The sequence below is a fragment of the Cricetulus griseus genome, chromosome 7 (assembly GCF_003668045.3).
Source record: "Cricetulus griseus strain 17A/GY chromosome 7, alternate assembly CriGri-PICRH-1.0, whole genome shotgun sequence".
Lineage (NCBI taxonomy): Eukaryota > Metazoa > Chordata > Mammalia > Rodentia > Cricetidae > Cricetulus > Cricetulus griseus.
The window spans coordinates 19861394-19883036 of record NC_048600.1 but is presented as its reverse complement, the minus strand read 5'-3'; the positions used below and the strand labels follow the sequence as shown (position 1 = coordinate 19883036).

Here is a 21643-nt window from a genome sequence, read left to right as displayed (position 1 = left end):
CTTCCTGGGTCAGTCACAGCCTCAGAAGGCTAGGAAACGAAATTCAAGATGCCCTATGGGCTGAGAAATGCAGCATCCCACTGTGAGTCCCTTGGTGAATAACTCCCAAAGTGTGACTCCCCAATGTCCTGGAGGCCATCCAGGGGCCTGTTTTCTTCTGGGTGGGACTTTGGGAAGAAACCCCGGGAAGCTGTGGACCTCTCTGTGCTCTGTGCTGAAAGAGATGGGATCCTTACCACCACCACCACCACCACCACCACCACCACCACCACCACCACCACCCGCCCCGCATCTATTTAAGAGAAATTGGCCAGACTAAGCGGGACTTGAAGGAGTGGGTGGAAGGCAGGGCCCAGAATACCTAGGAAGTCTGGGACACTTTTTGAAGAAGTTAGATTCGTTTAGAATTCTCCAGGACCATTCATTTCACACTCGTGGCATGCCATAGATGGCCCGTACCCAGAAGTCCTGTTGGTCCCACCAGCCCAAGAGTCACCAGTGGAGGTGAGGAAACTCCTAGCCTGCCCATGCCTCATCCATGGGGTCCACGAACTCCGCCCCTCAGAGCTTCTACTGAGAGACACAGTAGCTTTAGGCTCGCATAGAGCCTGTGGTCTGCAGCCTACAAGCAGACTTGGCGGTTTACCACTCCTCTCTGCCTCTCTCTCTTTTGACCACTGCTGTCTGTCTCCAGGGCGGACACCCGGAGAAGTCCCATATTCCGCTGGCGATGATCATTCCGGAAAGGGTCCCCTCTACAGAAATAAGAGCTCTAGCTCTGGGCCCCGCGCATGCTGCTCTGTGCATCCTGGTCCCCGCCAGAGCGCGAGCCCTAGCCCTACAAGAGAATCCTCAACTTTGACCACACACGGGGGTGGGGGGGGGGGGGGGGTGGAGCAGTGCAGCCGCTGCTGCGAGTCCTGGCTGCCTTTTTTCGAGGCATACCTGGCATAGTATTGACCTCCACTGTGCTCACTAACCTCAGCCCCTTTCCGCTCATCAGGAAAGAACAAGATACAGCCTGTCTTGGAGTTAAAATTGGTTTGGGTGGTCTCCGCTTTTTTTGTTTGTTTGTTTGTTTTGTTTTTCGTTTCTTTTGTTGTTGTTTTGTTTTGTTTTTGAATCATGAAACTTGCTTCTACACACTGCCCAGATACACAAAAGTGACCTCATTCTATGGCTAAGTGGAATTTACTTGAGAGGTGGTTCTTCCACAGCAAACGTTCTTGTAACTGCTTTTAGGACATTTTTTTTGGGGGGGGGTCTTCTCATTAACCCCTCCTTAAACGCATGAACGGAGCGTTCAAATAGCGAGGAGATTTAGATTTCCCTCTGTATTCATTTAGATGATGAATTGTAATGGCTCGATAGTTCCTCTGGAACCATTATAGTCAATCAGGTCAAAATCCAGCTCGGAAGAGGTGGGGTTAAACTCCGGAGGTAGGTAACAGCAACCTTACCGCCTCTAAAAATGTTCAAGCCAGCTAAGGTTCTGAGACTAGAAACCAATGGATGCTACAGCGGATGTTTATTGTTGTGACAGTGACAGACAAGTAACAAACTGAAAGGGAAAGTGAACACCATTTCCCCAGGCATTTCCCGCGTCCCAAGTTCCTTGTGGTTGTCCTAGCATCTTCTCACTGGCAATAGACAGAACAAGACACACACGTGGGTGTCTATCCACCTTTCTCTTTGTTTCTGTTTTAAGGATACGTAGGAAACGTGAACATCCACATGTGGTTGCTCGAACTCTGGTCATTCGGTAAAATGAAATGATCATGATTCGTATAAAATACGTTTGAAGGGGCACGGTCGAGGTTGGGGTGGTTGTTGTGTTGTTTTTTTGTAAAACAAATGTGAATGGTTAGCATCATTTTTTGACACACATCCAGCTGTGCTCTGACGGTTTTGAAATTTTCTCTCCTCCAAGGTGGGAAGTGAGTGCAGCAGAATAGACCTGGTGTTGTTGCAGTGGAGTTGGGTGAGGTCGTGATGGAACCCTGGATTAAAATCACCAACCACACCTGCGGCCCTGGTGCAGGACCTGCAACGGACGCTTGAGGAAGGAGCACTCCAGGTAATTAAACATTTCCAGACACTGGAGGGCTGTTATCTGCACAGTGATTTCCGGCTGGGGCCTCTGAACAAGTCTGGCTGCGAAGTTTTTAAGTACATTCCCTGGACGCAATCCTGAAGAAAACGCGCCCCCTGCTGTTGAGGAAGCGCCATCTCGCAGTACCCCTTCCTAGAATAGCCAGGAACCCAGCTATCTCCTTTTTATTTTACCTAGAAGTGGTTTTCAAGTGTTTTCTCTCCCCGCCCCCGTTACGAAATTTGCCATTATTCCTTTAAAATCACATGGACTTTTACTCTTCTAGAAGCGAGCTGAGGGTTTTTGTTTTTGTTTCCTTGCTTCAAACCAGACATTTCTGATTTTATTTTATGTTTTAAAGAATAACCTGAAATTCTTAGCAATTCCTGCCACCAGCGCCTTCTCATGTGGGGAACCACGATGAACCAAGATCTGAGAGGAGGGAGCGAGCTTTTTAGTTCTCAGAGCTGAGCTAGGGAGATGAGGTTACTGATTCTCAGAGCTGGGCTGGGGTGTATCTCCTGTCTGGGTGCCCTGAGATGAGATTCTCCTCTCCCTGGAGCACATCGCCCTCACAGATCCCTTTCTGACTTTCTGAAGAAACATAGGAATGGAAAGCAGAATGTTTTTGTGAACTATTTCTCCCTAAATTCTTGAGGCACCCTGTACCTTCCTCTGTCCTATACCATTTGCTTTTCCCTTCCCATAGTTGAGTTTTCCCAGTGGTTTTTTTTTTTTTTTTTTTTTAACTGGACCCTCTCTTTTCCTTGTTATCAATGCTCGGGATCTTAGATTCTTCATGAAACAATTCTCCAGACAGTTCCCATACAGAAAAAGGAAAGAAAAAAAAAAAGTCTTAGTCATCATAGTAGCAGTGGTTGTCTCTCTCCATGGCCTTAAAACAGGTCTTTATTGTAGAGCTGAAATTTGACAGAACACCAAGATGTAGATTTAATTTGCTTCAAGCCTCCCAAAATAGACAAAGTGTTGGATAAAGGCTCATTTGCATTCTTCTTGTTCTCTTGTACCAAAGGTCAGCTGGTACCCTGGTATCTACCACTTCTTTTGCCCCCTCTAAGTAGAAAAAAATCTGGCAATTTTTTCCTCATTTTGAACTTTCAGTCAAAGGTTCTAAGCGAGTGGACCCCAGATAGATAGTTCAGGAAATTGCTATGTGTACAGCTCATGCCTCAGCAACTCAAGGCCACAGAGGGCTTAGTCTTGCTGCTTCAGGAACATTACCTATCCAATAGAAGGGCAGCAGGTGCCTCTGCCTCCTTAGTGCTTATGCCAGGGGGGCTTCTGGATCTTGGAAATCATCCTTCATTGTGCTGTGTTTTCTACATGGTGTTCTGCCACCAAGTGAGACTGGAACTTGAGTACCAGCTTTGGGTAGATTGGATTGGAATTGAGAACACAGAATAAAGGGGCTAATCCAGGATGAGAGGACAAACTGAGAACCATTCTGACAGAAAAGTGACCTTTCTGATGTCTGTGAAATCAGATGAGGAGGAGATGTTTATGATATGTGCCACATCACAGCTCAGTGAACCATCTACACAGAGCTAGAAATCACAGCTCTTTATATTAAGCATTCACAAAGGCAAGCCACCCTTCTTCCATGGTATAAAATGGTACCAGAACACCCACTCCAAACAGAGCCCTGTTTCCCCAGCTAATCCCAAGAATATCAATTTGCTAATAATGAATCCAGTTTCCTAAAGAGAAGCTTTCCACTAAAACATTGCTGAAACACTTTGAGCAAATACAAAATATAAGAAAGATAATATATATCTTTATATAGATATATAACAATCTTTATATTATATGTTAATTTATAAAAATAATATATATCACGTGATACTTGTAATATAAATGGACAAATTATGCTTTTTTCATGCATTTAAGTGCTACTTTGCATAGGAAAGATCAACAAGGAAATGGAAAAAACTTTAAGACTAAATATTGTTTATATTTTATATTATGTATTATATAACATAATAGTTATGCATTACAGAGTTCCTGGATTCATAATTTTATTTAATTGATATTCAGTTTATAACACGTATTTTAGGAGATTGATTTAAAGGGAAATAGCCATGTATTGTGGTGGGAAATGTTCGTTTTAACTTTCTGATAGCCATGGGTAGCTATAAAAGACCATCTGGCTCATATGAATAACAAAGGAGCTCCCACTGCATGGATGGCAAAGTGAGTCAAAGTTTGGGGAGTCAGCAACACAGGATGCTTACTTAACACAGGATATGCCAGTCCTAGGTAACCTGGTACCAAAGGCATGAGCAAAGGATAAGGAGTGATAGGCTAAAACCTATCAGCTCTGTTCAAGAGCAGTATGGCGGTGAGGTGGCTCTTGCTGGGATGGTAACTGAGAGTTAAGGTGGTTCTTATGAAGATGCTTGAGAATATCTCACCATGGTATATCGCTCTGTGTCTGTCAAAAACAAAGTCTCCAGGCCCCATCTTCAGCACTTCTGATTGAGGAGAACCACAGTGAACCCTGGAGCCTGCCTCTTTTTTAGAGGACCACAAGTGAGACAGACAGAAGTCTTTAGCTAACACACATTTGGAAACAACTGCCAAGCATAGCTCTGCCCACTATTTGGCAGCAGTGTTCCCAGGAAGTGCCCTCCATATCCGTGCAGGCACACAGGTTTTACTAAAGAAAATTCTGAGGATCAAAAACTTACCGAGATTCAAAAACAAAGCTCTTGAGTCTTTATACCTCTTGTCTTTATAAAAGAAAGAGGTGAACATGACACTCATCAAAAGCTCTTTGAAGTCCTAGCCTCCAAAACTCCATTACCTACTAGAGGAATAGAGTGTTATTTGGAGGCAGGATAAACAGGTTTGTTTCTAACCACCTCATAGGGGAGGCTCTCTGGTGGCCAACACATATGGTTTATCTGAGTGCATGATTCATCCTAGCTCTCTCAGTTCAAAAAGGAAGAGTAATTTCTTGGAGTGGGGTAGCTCCCTTGGAAATTCAGAGAACTGGGAGACTAGCAGTGAATCTTGAACATTGTTGCCTACAGTAGTCAGACTTCATGCTTGTAGACCATCAAGAGTACCCAAATTTCAAGGGAAGTTGGGGTCAAGATGTCTCTAGAACAATCTAAGGGGTATCTCCCCCTTTACAGGGCAGTTTGTTGTGTATTACTGGAAGCTGCATGAAGAAATCTTCAGACAGCTTAATGGGGAACCCTAAGTGTGTCCATCCATGCTGCACACTTTAGACTTTCTCTTAGGCAGAAAGTTCTCCACTCCACACAGAGGCAGTCTCAATAGCCAAATGGAAACCCTAGGCTAGCTGATTGTTCTTGTGTTAGTGGGGGTCAGGACATTAGGCAACAGCCAACAGATTTGTTTGCTCTTAAAAAATGTTTTCTCATTTGTTTGAGCAGTACTTCTCAAATTTGTTTTGGTAAAATGTCAGCTTCCACGTCTATAATTCTACAAGTAATATAAATTATTCTATACTTTTTAATTTGGTCACCTTTCATGTACATAGATAACAACACACACACACACACACACACACAGTGCTAACAGACCATTTATAAGGATGGCCTCAGGGTGGAGTTGTCCAGGAACCCCAGCATAACAGAAAGTGCCAGTCAGTCTAACCCCTAACACCAGATGAGCAACTTTGATCATCAAAAGAGCCAAGGTCACTGGAGCAAACAGATTTTTTGCATGTGTGCTGCCTGCAACAGTGGTCATCCTTCTGTGACCACTTCTTATTGACAAAGAAGTGAGAACCAGGGGCCCTGGGATGGTTGTGATGGTGGCTGGGTCCAGACTGCTAAGCAGGGTTCTAGAAGTGGAATGAGGCACCAGAGAGCAGTAACCAAACATAAGACTTGCATGGGTCCGCTCCTCTCGGGAGTTGGGCAGGTGCTGCAGACCTACTTGACCTGGGTGAATTCTCTTAGCAAACAAAGAAGTCCAACAGGGTGGTTGTTCTCAATTTAGATCTGAGTAGAGTCCAGCATAGAGATAAAACATAGCTTGTCCTGAAGTTACATAGCTGGAGAAGCCTGCAGTTAGGTCTCAAACCAGATATGGTTTATACCAAAGCCAAGTTCCCAATGGCAGCACACTAGATTCTTAGCCATCTGTTAGTAACAGCAGTATTACCTGGCAACAGTAGAGCATACATAAGCATAGGCCCTGTTTCAGACTGACTTTCCTGGAACCTGAATTTTAATAAAACTCCTACACCCATAAGTAGGCAAATGGATATTTACAGTACACACCATTCTGATCCCCAGCCCCAGACATTAGCCCTGATTTAATGTCTGTTTCTAGAATAGAGAGGGAGAAGTCAAGCAAAATACTAAAGTTTAGAAAAACCACAACTCGAAGGTGCTTATAGAATCACAAATCCTAAAGCTGATGACACTTCTGCTGTGGCCTGACAGTAGGTCAATGTGGTTTGGCCGTCCACCTGATTACTCTCACCCAAGTGGCCTCGCCCATCCCTGGCACCCTGAAGTCAGGCTGCCTAAGTAAAGAGTCATGGAGAAAGACCAGCACCTTCTAGGCTTCTGAATATGCATTTCTGAATGTATGAGCCAGAGATGAGCCTGAGCCTGATGGTCACTGACTAGCAATGGGACTTGCCTCATTCTCCCACCTCCAAACAGAAGGAGAAATAAGGGCTCATAGATATTTGTTGGAGGCATGTGCACAGACATAATCACATATAAGACACTGATGATACATGTGTGTTGTTAAGGCTATCTTTCCCATATAATCTTGTCACAGTACCATTTTTAAGTTCAAAAGGCATTGCTAATTAGCAGTGTTAAAAACATGGCTATCACAAGGATTGGGAGGTTGGGAAGTGTGCAGTCTCTTGGATCTCTAGACCTGTCAAATTCGGTGTTTATTACATCTTTGCCTGTTGATGCTCTATCAACAAACAGGAGGTGAATTACAGCAAGTATATTCCATATCTTCCACCTCATTTTTTTACAATGAAATGCAGAAGATGCCTAGGTTGAAGCAAAGTACTAGGAACCCAGCTGTGGAAAGCATCTGAGGGCATTGTGGGCTGGTAGAGTCCAGAAGGTATTGTCTCTCCTTCTCTGGGTATATCTCCTTCTCTTAGAGCCTAGTGTATTCAGCTGGCTCTCACTGATCCTCTCTCTTCCTTATAATAAAGAGGTTTGGGGATGGCAACCATCACCACATCTGTAGGTTGTGCATTTTAAGAGGAGTATCTGGAAAGAATCATTTTTAACCAATTGAAATGGTAGAATTCCCGCTATTAAAACACACTTTATATAAAATGTTGGAGAAGCCTTACACTTACCAACTTCAGCATTCCCATTTCAAAGATAAGAATTTTGATGCCTGAAATATGATTTACCCAGCAACAAGGATGTAACTAGGAATCAACTTTCTCAGCTAAGAATGAGTAGTCTTGGAATTCACTACACACTCGCCAGTTTTGTGATTCAGATCCAGAAGGGGGTAAGGCTCATCAATGGCCTCTATTTACTCTGTAGAGGACAAGGCCTACATTTGCAAGGAAGCTTCCAGTGAGGGGCCCCTCACCACCCTGTAGGCACGCAGGGATGTACAGATGCTCCTATGCCGAGGCCTGGGGGTTGGATGATTGCTGTTCACTGTAGCAGCTTTATGAAAACATTAAATGTCATTACTTATTTCTTCATGTCCAAAATGTATACTTCAACATTTTTCTTCTGTAGACAAGTGTCACTTTTATTGCAATCTTCAGGCCAGATGTTCCTGGTATAAGTGGTAACAGCTGCCATGCTGGCAAGAGTGTGGCTCCAGCCAAGTCACTTTCTAAAGGGCCCCAGAGCTGTCTGTTCAAGAACACTGACATGGCAGAAGAAACCCATACCTGGCCCTCCCAAGCTTCTTGGGAGACCTTGTGAAGTCTGGAACAAGGGTTTTGGGGTGGGCACTCTGCCAAACTCAGGGCTGTGTTTGCTTCTTCCTTGGTGATGAGCTGGGGATGCAGGCCAAAGAGAGCCAACTTCTTCCCTTCAGGCTTCCCTCAAAGCATTTGTAGTGCCATCACCCATTACCCACATCCTCATATGTCTGGAGACCAAGTCGCTGCCCTTGCATTCTGTCACACTAGCCACGGCCTTCTATGATCTTAAGTTGACATTGTATTGTTTTTGAATTTTGCTCAACTCGCAGCCGCCTGGTAGCATTTATCTTCTCAGCTCCCTTGGGCCTTGATGAATTCCTCAATAAGGTCCTATCTCAGTGTCAGTATTTCCAGAAAATACAAGCACAATTTTCTTCCATCTTCAGCTAAACCCAGAGACTTGATTCAGCCAAAAAGTAACTCCTGCCTTTGCAATTTTTGGCCAAATGGCTGAATGGCCTGTTATTCAAGAATGTCATCCTATTGAGAAAGGTTGACTTTATAAGACACCAAAAGTCACAGAAGAGCAAATAGACACAAACACACCCTTCACATAACACAACAGAGCTGTGGGTGGCTGTAGCATGTTGCTTCCTTCAGGAGGTGTCGGGGTTCATTCAGACTAAACCTGTTTTTTTTTTTTTTTTCCCAAGGTAGTGAAGCCATTTCCAGCAGGAATAAATCATTAGGTGTTGAATCTGTCTGAGCAGAAATGAAGGATGGACATCTTCCTGGACCAAAGTGTTCAGTTCAAGAGGCCACTGGGTAGCATAGGTCATTGATCCTGAGCCTCCATGATTAGTTCAGCCCCAGTAGTGCCATTCAGAGCCTCCATATATGATGAAGCAAGTTCCTCCCTATAAACCAACAAGTGGTGTAAAACACTGGGCTTCCAGGCAGTACAGGGCAGTTTTCAGTCCTGAGCTTGTCTTTTTTCTGCTGCTTGGTCTTGGACAATTGCTTAACCACTTGAAACATCCACATTCCCATCTTGAAAATGGCAAGCACACATGTTCTATGATTTTGTTGTGATGGATGAGCCAGCATTTGTAGCTTCTGGAGTAAAGAGAATAGCTGCTTCTTCTGATGCCAATTTCTTCACCTCTTTAACCAAGCAGTCTTGGGGGGAAATCCCTCCTTAAATTCAGGACTGTTTCCAAGCCGAATGCCATAAGAATAGGATTTTTTTTTTAATTCCAAGGCTGTTCAGTTCTACCCTCTGATGACTGGAGGCCTGGAAACTGTTAGACTTGCAGTAGGGATCCTAGGGAGGAGACTAGAAGGCAGTTTGCTCCTGTTTCTGTCTATATCGCTTTAGCAACAGGCCTTGACCAGCAAGCTCCGGTCTGCCACTTCTTCCTTTGCCCCACATGTCATTGTCAGTAAGCCGGCAATGCCTTGCCCTAGACAGCTGAGTCCCTACACCGTAGATGTCTTACTCTGAGCTCTGAAAGCATCCCTCTCTACACAAGACTTAGCCTAACTCCTTCTGCAGTGTCTACTTACTGAGCTTTTAAATTCTGATAACACCAACCTGTACCTTCTTTCTTCCCTCTGACGTTGGTGTTTCCCCCAACCCCCCGGCACCCAGTGCTACAGCTCTGTCATCTGTTCAAGCCATTTCATATATCAATTTCTCTGTTTAGATGCCCAGTGTGGCTTGTTTTTTTGGCAGGATCCTGATTGTCACAGGAACTGTACGTCCAGTTTGCTGTGATTTGTCCTCATTCACCCTTGTTTACCTGGCATCTTGTCAAGTTTAGCATTTGTCCCAGACAAAACTGTCCTGTTTTCGATGATCAATTGTAAGGTCGCTTTAGGTATATTGCACTCCATCAATGGGCTATGGGAGAAGGACCTTAACTTCCTGCACAAAGTGGCTTCTTTTCATATATTTTAAATTAACTTTTACATTAGCAAACAGCGTAGTGGTAGTAGATGTCACTATGGTATTTTCATACAGATGTGCAATTGTATTGTTTACTTCTTAAAATAAATTTAGTTTTCACTGAATATGTCCATTGTAAATGGGCACTGTGTTTCATAAAAACTTTTCCAAACACACTGAGCACATCCCCGCATGCTCCTCTACCTTCCCCATTCTCCCCCTATTCTTTTCCCCTCCTCTGTTCCCCCCTGACAGTTTCATTTCTACTTTCATGTCATATACATAAAATCATATGATTATATATACATGGTGTATAAATATATGATCTTATATGTGTATATAAATCTAAGAACCACATATGAGAGAATATATACAATATTTGTCTTACTGAGACTGGCTTAATTCACTTAATGTAATTATCTCCAGTTGCATCCACTTTCCTGTAAATGGCATGAGTTCATTCTTATTTATGGCAGGGAAATTTTCCATAGAGTACAAAAGCCATGTTTTCTTTCTTCATTCTCTGTTGCTGGACACCTATGTTGGTTCCACTCTTCGTTGTTATGAATGTGCTACAGGCAACATGGATGTGCAAGTGCCTAGGCTTCTTTTTGTAGGTTTCCATAGCTTCCCTTTGACTCAGAGCCACACTTTCTTCTCCCCTTGCTATTTTTTAGAACTCTATGACTTTGGCTTGGTGCTGGGGTTACATGAACACCAATTATCACACCTTCATTGTAATTTTGCAGTCAGTCAGTGCATGCCTACTGTAGTCATGCTCCTGTCCCAGATGAATCTTTAAGGGAAATACATCACCAATATAGAATACTCAGTGTGGGAAGACTCTAGTTTTTATTTTGAACATTTTATAATGTTTTAAAATATTTTTATAGCATGGCTTTAGTTCCTGTGCAATAGGAAAGTGACTAGAGTTGATACTTTCATTGATCTGTAGATAAGGAGTTCTCTTGGCCTGGTGCATTATTACTTCTGCTTCTTTCCTAGTTTTTCATACCACCCCCTCCTCTGCTGAGGTTTCACTTGGCCCTGTCACAAGCTGGCTTCCACTCCTCTCACCACCAACCCATGCTGTGTATTTCCCCAGCTCATTTTGACACTTGTCACTTACTGACTGATCTCAGTGTCTTCATGAGAAGATTGCATATTACAGTCACTTTGAAGGCATCCTAAACTTGGTCCCTTGACCATTTGATAGTGTCTTTTGTAGATGTGTCTACATTTGTTCCTTGAATGCCTCTCAGAATGCATCGATAGTCTTTTTCACTCAAGGAATCCAAGCTGCACACCCTCCTCTTGGTCTTCCCCTTCCCCTCCCAAGCTCACTCAAACCAGGACATTTTCTCCTTCTTTACTCTGTCCATGGAGTTTCCCATCTTAGATTTCACTTCTCTCTGTTTACCTGAGTTGTTCCTCTACATCATCCTTTTTAAGCCTTCTCTGAGACACCAGGCTAAGCCAAGTGTCCTTCTTCAGTATCACCACTGTCCTCCATCACAAACCCTATCTTTTTGACTTGCCAAATTATGTTGAAACCATACCTTATGTGCCCGTCCTTTCTAGTGAGCTTCCCCATAAGCATCAAGGATAAATGATGTGCCTCATATGTCTCAGCACTCACAGTGTGGCGGACAATGCCTGTCACATAGGGGGCCCTTGATAAATGTTTGTTGACCTAAACTTAATATGTTTTTGCTGAATGACTGAGTGACATTCCATGAGCTGCCTTTTTTTTTATCCCCTGGACACATATTTATCTCCTCCTTCCCCTGCCAAAACCCCAAAGATTGTTTCACTGTTCTGTATAATCTTTCTGTCAGGTCGCTGACACACAAAACACATGTAATCATTCCATTATGAGGCCTGGCACTAAGTTTCAATCCAGCATTCCAATTTATTAGACCTTGTACTGGGAAACCAGGGAGGCAGGGCTTAGAAGGATTCCCCAAAGGGGTGAGATTGCTCCTGGACATCAAGGTAATTCTAAGCTCCAGTGGGAGCCTCAGCTATTCTGTTCCTGCAGATTGTATTCCTTCATCTTCTCTTGTGAATGTGGGCAGGCCCTGACATGGAACAAGCAATCTGCTCTTCACATAGTAATGTGCATAGCATAAAACAACTAGAATGTGTGGTACCAGGTACTTGTCATTTGGGGAAAAAGGCAAGATGAACACAGTTTAAACATCCATTCACTTGAAAGTACATGCTTTTCTTGGGGTAGTTTGATAATTTGACATGCTTGTGAGTCCCTCTACATGGAAAGGTGAGGTATTAGGTAATAGATGCAGACAGTGTATACTCAATGTGCATTCCAACATCCATCAAGGATTTAATTCTCCTTGTTGTCTCCAGAATGTGTCTTGTCTAAATCCAAATCCCGTCTAAAACCTCAAGGGTCAACTAATCCCACCTCCTCTAAAAAGTTTCATAGGCCATTTCAGTTTGTAAGCCTCTGTCTTGACATCCTGAAAATGAATGATGTCTGCATTAGTTGCTTTCCTCACTGCTTTAACAAAATACTGAAATGAAAGCAACTTAAGGGAGGATGCATTTATTGTGACTCAGCTTGAGGGCACAGTCCGTCATGGTAGGGAAAGTGTGTGGGTAAGAATATGTCTCTGGACAGTAGCAGAAACATCAGGCAGATGATCCCACTGGAAAGCAGAGAGGTCAGTGTTGGTACTCAGCTTGCCTTATTCATTTCCGTTTTCTTCAGTTTGAGAACTTAGCCCATGGGGTAGTGCCAATCACACTCCGGGTGATTTCGTGAAACCTCTCTGGGAACAGCCTCACAGACAAGCCCAGAGATGTGTCTCCTAGGTGATTCCAAACCCAGTCAAGTTAACAATGACTAGATTGTAAAGTGCCTACTGCAGCACTCCATTTTCTTATCTTAAAGGGATAGGTTAGTGTGAAAAATTCTCATCTGGGATTTGAAAAGCTCATGTAGTTTAATCAGTTCCTTTTAGGACATTGGTTAAGTCATTTCCACTTGGTGAGTTTTTTTTCCTTTCTCTATTCTCCCTCTCCCATTCTTCTCCTCTTACTCCTGTCTCTGCCACTATTATGATACTGTACAAAATAACTGTTGCTAAGCTTTGGGCCAACTTTTATGGGAAAGATCAAATGACACATATGTGAATATACTGGGAATACTATAAAGCATATAATAGCAAAGGGTCACAGTTAGAAAGAAAGCCTTTTAGAGGTTATTCCGTTGCCCTTGTCTGCCTTCCAAATGCAGTGGTACCAGAAATAAAAAAACACAAAGAGATTTTGGAAGAATAAGCTCCAAAGATAAAAGTCAAGTTTGAATTAAATAAGTAGTGAGTGCAAACTATTTGTTAAGGAGGCCTGAATACAAAGGAATGTCCATGGGGTGGCTAAACTCTAGGTATAATGGGAATATTTGCTCATTCTCAGTCAATGTACAGTTAACAAATAGGATGAATCTCAGATACTGTATACTTTAGACTGAATTATGCCATCCCTAAATTCACGTGGAAGCCCAAACCCCAGATGTTAGGCATTTGAAGGGGAAGATTTACTGTCAGTCCATTTTGTGTTGCTGTAATAGAATATGTGATGCTGGGTAATGTGTAAAGAAAAGAGCATATTTGGTTTGTGATTCTGGTGGATATAATGTCCAAACAGTAGGTGCTGAAGTCTGGTGAGAGTCCCCTGCAGGGATCATCCATGCTTCAGAAAGAGAAGTGAAGCTGCATGTGTGTTCTTAGAACAACCAGCTTTGGTGGTAATTAAATCACTCTAGCAAGACCAGCTTTAGTCCTTTCACAAGGTAGTCAACATGAATTCTACTAGTGACAAACTACAGCAGGAGAAAATTGGGCTTAGATACAGGTGTGGCCTTAGGGTGAGATTTATATCCTTATAAAACACACAAGACATCTGGTGTTTGCCATCATTCTCTCAACACATGCACACATGCACATAGACACACACACACACACACACACACACACACACACACACACACACACTCACCTGCACAAAGCCACACATACATATGCATACACATATACATGCACAGACAAAAATATAGACACACATGCCCACATAAAGGCATACACATGTACATAGAAACAAATGCACAGACAACAACACCACCACCCCCACACACGAAAAGGCCATGCAACACATAATGACACAATGGTCGTCCACTTGCCCAAAAGAAAGACCTCACTGGAAGCCACCTGCACTCACACCCTGATCTTACATTTCCAGCCTCAAAACCAGTGGGAAGTGTTATCCAAACCACCTTGTTTGGAAGAGAATGACATTGCTGCCTGAGCTGCCCAAAGTAAGATGCAAGGCCAGGAGACACCCTGATAAAGGACATTCATTCTTTTTCCTTCCTGGCATTTCTAACCCAGGAGGTAAGTGAGGCTAGTAGATAGACACAACCAGGCAGAGTAGCATGAAATACAAAGATGGCAGCCAAAGCTGCTACTGGAGGGCAGAGGGGGAGCACCTAATTTGTTCTTGGGTATTCAGGAAGGATTTTCTAGGACAAGTGACATCAAACTAAGAAATGCAGACTACAAATAAGGAACAAATAAGAATCCAGAAAGAAGATGTCTGGGGATAGTCTAGGGAGAGATTTGCAACCAGGCTGCCAAAGCTTAAGAGGCAATTGTCTCACTGGCTAAGGCCTTTGACAGAGCCCCATCAGGATGCAATGCTGTCCTCTACACTGAGCATTTGGAATCAGATGTCTACCCCAGGTCAGCTAAGCCCATTGTCTCTCTCCACTCTGGCTTTTCTGGGTCACATCTTCCTTGGGGAGAGACTCAGACTTTCAACAAAAGTCCTGCATCTGCTTTGCAGATCAGGCAGTTTGGCATGTAGTAAAGACCAGCAGAGTAACTGGGATGTGAGTATGTTGTCAGCCCTCATCCCTGGAAGCATGTGGGTAGAGGAAGAGACGGTATATATGGAGCTAGACGCTATTCTATGGAAAATGCCTCCAAAGCTTACAGCTCCAACTTGTAATACCTTCTATTCTGGTTTTTCCAATCTCAAAAAGAACTGCAGTATTACAGGATAGCAGGCACAAGAATAAAATAAAATTGTGTAAAAAAATCAATGAGTTGTGGAAAAATAAAGTTTAATCAGTCATGTTAGGATGAAGACAAAATTACCTTTCTCTTTTTTGTGTAAAAAGTTTCTCACACCAAAGAATGCTCAACTGGGAGTGTGGGAGAAATGTGTTATGGAGGTTTATCAGGAAATTAGTTATTTAAAGATAGTATTTTCCTGTGTTTTGTGATGTGTGTGATATTTGCCATCTTTGTAAACTATGTGCATTTTGTAGTTTTTTCTCAACCTAAATGTATATTCACATTCATATCTAATTTGGTTTGTAATTTTGAGTTGTGTTTGTTTTATAAAGGGACCTTTATCAATCAGGCTTCTAAACCTAGTTTCTATTGTAGGATTCATCTCTCCTGCAAACAACTTTCTCCATAAATGACTCTATTCTTTGATTGATGTGTAAATTCAGAGCTGGAGGGGGGAGTTGCACCTTCCCTTGGAGGCTGTATAACCAGAAGCAGAGTCACTGGCATCCAATGAGGCATGACACTTGAGGTCTTGAGGAGGCCAAATTGTACCTTGGTAGATGTCTGTCTCCTGTAAAGTGTTTGGTCATGAAGATACACACAGCCGGGTAAGTTGGAAGTTTGTGTGAGTGGGAGATCTGGAGCTGCCCACCTCTGTATCATCCCTGCCTTCATCCATTTGTGCTTATCACAAAATATCACAGAGTGAACCTTTATAGACAGTAGAAACATATTTTCTTTCCATTTGGGAAGGCCAGTGTAAAGAAGATGCCAGCAAACTTGGTGCTTGGAGAAGACTGCTTTCTCTGCAAGGTGACGAAAGGGCTACATCTTTTGCAAGGATCAAACACTATGTCCTTGTAAGAGTGGAAAGAACAGGAAGCAAAAAAAATGTGCTTTTCTAGTTCTTTCCAGGCGTTTTATAAAAGGAGTTCTCATGACAAAATTAGCCCCTAAAAGCCCTGTGTCTTAATAGCATTGCATTAAGTTTCAACCTGAAATTTGGAGGGGACACAAATATTCAAACCACAGTATTGTGCTTCATGAGGTTTTGGGTGACATGCTTCAAGTGAAGTTCAGAATGTAAGGAGAGGCCCAGGGTTAGTGTGTGGACAGTATGTGACCTCAGAGGGCAGAAGAAGTGAGGGGAATGCCTGTCAAAACTAGGCAGAGTGAACTTTTTGAACAGCTCCAAACCACCTCCAGATGGCTGGGAAGTAGGGTCTAAGCAGCACTTAGTGGAACCTGAGATCTTGCTTGATGCCAGGCATGGACTCACAGTGTGAGGCAATGAATACATCCTCTAACCTTTAAAAGCTAAAGACCCAGGGCAGTATCACTTAGAATTTTGTGGACACTATTATACAAGGCTTGGAAGATTCTGTCCATACCAGCACCCGTGCCTGTTTACAAACAGAGATGCTCTTGTGTCCAACATGTTTCATTTCTCAATTTCTGGACAATGTGCTAAAAATACACTTTGGGCATTGATTAATGAAAGACAAAGACCCTAGAATTAGATCATGTTTTTGAGAGAAACAGAACACATCTTCTCATAATAAGGGAGTGACTCATACAATTTAAGGAGGCCAGCAACTCCCGAGACCTGCAGTTGTCAAGCTGGAGTTCCAGAAAACTAAGGCTGCCATTTAGGTCAAAGTCCAAAAAGGTCCAAACCAAGAAAACTTAAGATACTATCCTTACCCCAAGCCACAGGCTAAGCACTCGGCCTCATTGGCTTCCACCATAGCCTGTCCCTCTACATCTTGTTTGTGTGGTTTCTTCATTGCATCTTATATTCATAAATAGACTTGAAGTTCTCAAAAGCAAGAAATCTACCTCCCATGCACATTACTGACCACAATCTTAGCTTATTAAATACTGAATAATTTATAGTCAAGCCCTCAACATTTTTATTGTGCTCTATAGAGAAAACAGGTCCCTTTGTATCTCTCTGTTCTACAGAAGATAGCTAAAACACTTAGCAAACCTTAAATAATGAATTCCTATCATCAAGAAAAACTTAGAGGAACATACAAATTCATGACTGACAGTGATCATTGTGATCAAGTGATGTCTCTCAGTATCTTCTTTTTAGAGTTTCATTCAGGAAAAGTCTTTTTCTGCCCCAAATAAGGTCTTGTGTAGACAAATGAAATATGCCAGTTTAAAAATATCATTACCATCCATATTTTGATTTTTCTTTTGTTTTAAAAGCTCCATGTACAACAAAGATATTGAGCTATTTTTATTTCATTGCAAATATAAATAAATACAATTTTAATTGAAATTACTTAACAGGTGACTTTACTTTATATTCAGCAGAAGAAAGGGTGTTTGGGATGATCAACGTGAAGGCCACAGCATGGGAAAAGCTACAATTCAAGTCCATATGTTTGTCTTAAAAAGAAGATCAAAGACTTTGGGTTCCGCATGAAGCACAGGGATTGGAGAAGCCAAGTGGCTCTAAAATCACATCTGGGAATTTAAACTTTTAAGAACACAAAAGAAAAATCATGTGGGGGATTCTTTTGAGTGGAATAGAGAGTTCATTCCTGAGGAGTGATTTCTGTCTGAGGCAGGTAGATTACTTACTTGGAGGTTAGAAGAATAAAGTGTAGATAGGTTTTCTAATCTCCTTTTCATTGATAGCTTGCCTGTCTACACTGATTCACCAGGGCCAATGGAAAGGATTAATGAAGAACAGTGATCCTGGTCCTTTAACAAGAACTTCTGAATTGAGGCTGTTCTCAAATGGCCAAGGTCAGGAACTTCCCCTCAATTAAAACTTGGTTGCTTCTTTAATAATTTAGCCCTGACCTCCTTTTTTTTTCTGGACCATCTTCTCATACAGACTCCAATGAATCCACTGGCTACTCTTCTTGTGGAGATCCCTAAGTCCCACTAGTGCAGTGCTCTTTACAATCCATAGAGAAGTGGGTTATTATTTTGCCAAGGAAAGTAAAATTACAGACTTTTTTCTTTTATCTTTTTTCCCTATATAATGGCATGATAGGCAGAGCCTACCAAAGTCATCATATTGGGCACCTCCTGACCATATTCTGATGGGACTCTGTCAGGGACAAAAAAGAAAAAAATGGAAGAAATAATGGAAGAGACACACTAATATGAGACATGCCGAGACATGCGATGGCTCCCTTACTAGCTGCTCTTCCTGAGTATTGTGAAACAAAAGCTTCTAGGACAACAGGCTTCACTGGCATACTGGAGATGTTATCAACCTCTACCTTCATAGTTTAGGACACTGAAGGGAGACAGAGATGTTTTCTAAATGTGGATGGCGTAGGGAGTGTCAGTAGCTGCATGAGTTCTGGTCTAGAGGGAGGGACTCTGCAATGCTCTTGCTGCTGCCTCGGGCTTCTATTACAAGAGTTAAGGACACCATCTCAAGGGCACGTCAGGTCAAGTTTGCAAACATATTATTGATGCACAAAGTGCCGCCCAAAAGAGTACTTTGCTTAGTGCAGTGGTCCTCAACCTTCCTAATGCTGCAGTCTTTAGTGCATTTCCTCATGTTGTGGTGACCCCCAGCCACAAAATTAGCTTCACTGCTACTTCGTAACTGTAATTTTGCTACCATTATGAATTGTAATGTAAATATTTTTGGAGCTAAGAGTTTGCCAAAGGGGTCATGACCCACAGATTGAGAGCCACTTGTCTAGGGGCTTGAGTTCCATTTGATAGGTTGCCCTTGGTAATTCACTTGGATGGATGCTTGCTCTTCCAGCAGATGGAGAGAGAAGGAATAACACCCAACTTGGAGATGAAGCACCCAATGCTATCACTATGGAAAGCAAACAAACCTCCTTTTAACTCGAACTGTACTTCAGACACTTTAAATGGTTAACTTTGTAGAAGGAGAGTTAGAGACAGTACCTAATCCCAGCTTGATGCAATTACTTTAACATGAATTTAAAATAAAATTAAAGTTAGCAGTTTAAACTGATGTTTGAGGGTTTTAAAAAGATTTAGTTTCCTTTGGAACCACTGTGTCATTTGATCCAGTACATCTTTACCCCAGTACCATTACTACTAGATTATGCCCATAGGTTGAGTTACAAATGTCTAAAAATCTTAAAATTATTAAGCTCAGATTAGAGTGTTCAAAGCCTATGGTGTTATTTTAGTCTCCTGCCATATCCTCCATTTACTATAAACTTGTTATATTGGCATTCAAATAAAATGTCATAAAGCAAGTATGTAAGGAGGTGTTTGGGGTTTGTTGCAGGCTTCTGTGAGCCAAGTTTGCATGGCAACCAAGATGTATAACAGAAACACTCAAATGGTCTTCATAAAAAGAAATGCTGAGCAGATCTTAAGGATCAAGCAACTTCGAAGCTCAGGAAGACTATGGGAGCTGGTCAGAGTGATAATTGGGTGCCTGGATGGGGACAGCATGTGACCCAACATGGTCTCAGAGGTTCTTCAAATCTCCCTTTGTTGTAGCCACCAATTGCTAATGTGTGAGAGGCCAGGTCTCCAGGGATGCAGCTTCATGGAATTTGCAGCTGTTACTCTTGGAAGCCACCATCAACACTACCTTAACCAAACCCCTTGCATTACAGATGAGGACATGGAGACCCAGATTTCCTCACAGTCTCAGAGGCCTGCTTATATAGCAGAAACACACAAGTATGCATTTACCCATATTCTCTGCTTCAGTGACTTCACTTATGTTTTCCAATTGGATCACAAACCCCAACTGTTTTAAGTCAGACCAGAATGAGCAAGTGTGGATTTATAAGGCTTCCATTTGGACATTGCCTCCACAAGACACATAGGAAACTTTTTGGTTCATACATCATGGGCAACCCAGATCAGTCAAACTACTAGATACCTCCTTAGAAAGGACATCTCATGAGATTAAGTCAACAGTGCATCGTTTTCTCTGTGGAGAAAGTACCCAATGAAGCTGAATTAGCTAGTCAGTACTTACAGAAAGGGAGGTGAGCTCCCTTGAAACTCTCTGGATTCCTGAAACCCAGATGAAGGATGCAAGATCAGTTACCTTGAATGAGGTATGGAATAAGTCTTACTTAGAGCAAAGTGAAGTCATTTAACTGTAACACATTTTTCAATATATTAGTGACTACCAAAAAGGATGTAGCCTATTTTTTTTAACCATTCCAAAGGTGCTTGTAGTTTCCTCTGTAAGCCCTACTAAGAGGAGGATTCACTAAAAGTTTTGCTAAATACCTCTGCAAGCACAAATTGAAACGAAGAGAGGCTAGGAAACCATTTGGCACTATTAGAAAATGATGCTTCATTACACAGAAATATTTACGTGTGTGCTAAGTGGAAGCACTTCGTGGGGTAATGTCTGTCTTGTCTCTCCCTATGCATGTCCATCACTTAGAATCTCCCTTAAAAAGTTATCTTCAACATTGAGGAGATCCATCAGTCAGTTAGGGCTTCATCAGAAAGGCAAAGCAACAATGAATAGTATAGAATCAGGGAGTTATTCTAGAAACCAGCCTTCATGCTATCTTGGGAGTTGGTATTTCATGTTCATAAGGTTTTGTTGTTGGATCTAGCAGTCAGTAGGACAAAGGCATGGTTATAGGGGGAAACAATGACATGCTGGGACCCTGTCTGTTTTTTCCTGCATCCAGATGGTGATGTAGGTGACGTGGGATATGGTGTCAGTTTTCCATAGAGGTTCCCAGGTATCTAATGTAAGATTTAGAAAAATCAGTGAAGGGGACACATTGGGAGATAAAGGTGCTATGGGTCCACCCATTGCCCCAATAACAAAGCAAGCCAGTGCAGCATCATCATCATAGGTTAGTCATACCAGAAGCTGAACCATAGATCGCTCACACATGTAAACAGGCTACCTCGACTCATTGCTGCCCTCAGTTCTGAGCAACTGTCTCTTATGCCAAGTCTCTTTACAGAACTATTCAGACAAAGACATTCTGGAAAGTGTAGTTTAACTCTTTGTAGCCAGCTAGCCTGTCACAAATAAAATCACTAAGGTCACCCCCAAATTCTTAATGAGAGAGTTGCCAAACATGTGACCTGCAAGAAGTATATGCCTTTTTAAAAATTATTTTGATTTCATGTAAACAGTCTATCACTGAAGACTTAGCTTGCACTCTAATGATTATTATGACTAAGAAGTTTCTTACACATTAACCAGCCATTTGGAAAGCTTCCTTTATGGAATTCCTATTCAGCTTTCAAAACCAGTTTTTCCTAATTGGCTATATTTCTCTTACATGGTATGAGGTCTTTATTACACGCATACTTTGGATATGAGTCCTCTTTCAGATACATTTGTTGAAAATATGTTCTCCCCTGACATGGCTTGCTCTTGGGAGTTATTAATGGCATCTTTCAATAAATAGTTCCTAACTATAATGTAGTCTAATATCTTTTATTGTTCCATTTTGTGGCCCATTTAAGAAATCTTTTCTTACTTAAAGGTCATACAGTTCCTTTCTTATGTCGTCTTTGGAAACTATACTGTTACCTGCTGAACTGACATGTATGACTTGCATATGTTTAGCCTGATTGCCTAGTTTATGATAGAAAAGCAATTGCCACACAAGTTAATTTACCACCCCCACACCCATGGAGATGGAAGGTTGATTGCTTTCATTATCTTT

The 21643-nt window shown here is 42.2% G+C and overlaps 1 long non-coding RNA gene across 2 annotated transcripts; it reads left to right on the top strand.

The window, feature by feature from the left end:
* Positions 1–1476: 1476 nt before the first annotated feature.
* Positions 1477–21392, top strand: LOC103162357. 2 transcript variants are annotated; one of them, XR_004770877.1, is made up of 5 exons: positions 1477–1668; positions 1931–2077; positions 14176–14327; positions 15387–15619; positions 17313–21392. It is a non-coding gene; the product is annotated as an uncharacterized LOC103162357 (long non-coding RNA). The 2 variants fall into 2 exon arrangements; XR_003486976.2 differs by having other exon boundaries at positions 1478–1668; positions 17334–21392.
* The last annotated feature ends 251 nt before the right edge of the window (positions 21393–21643 follow it).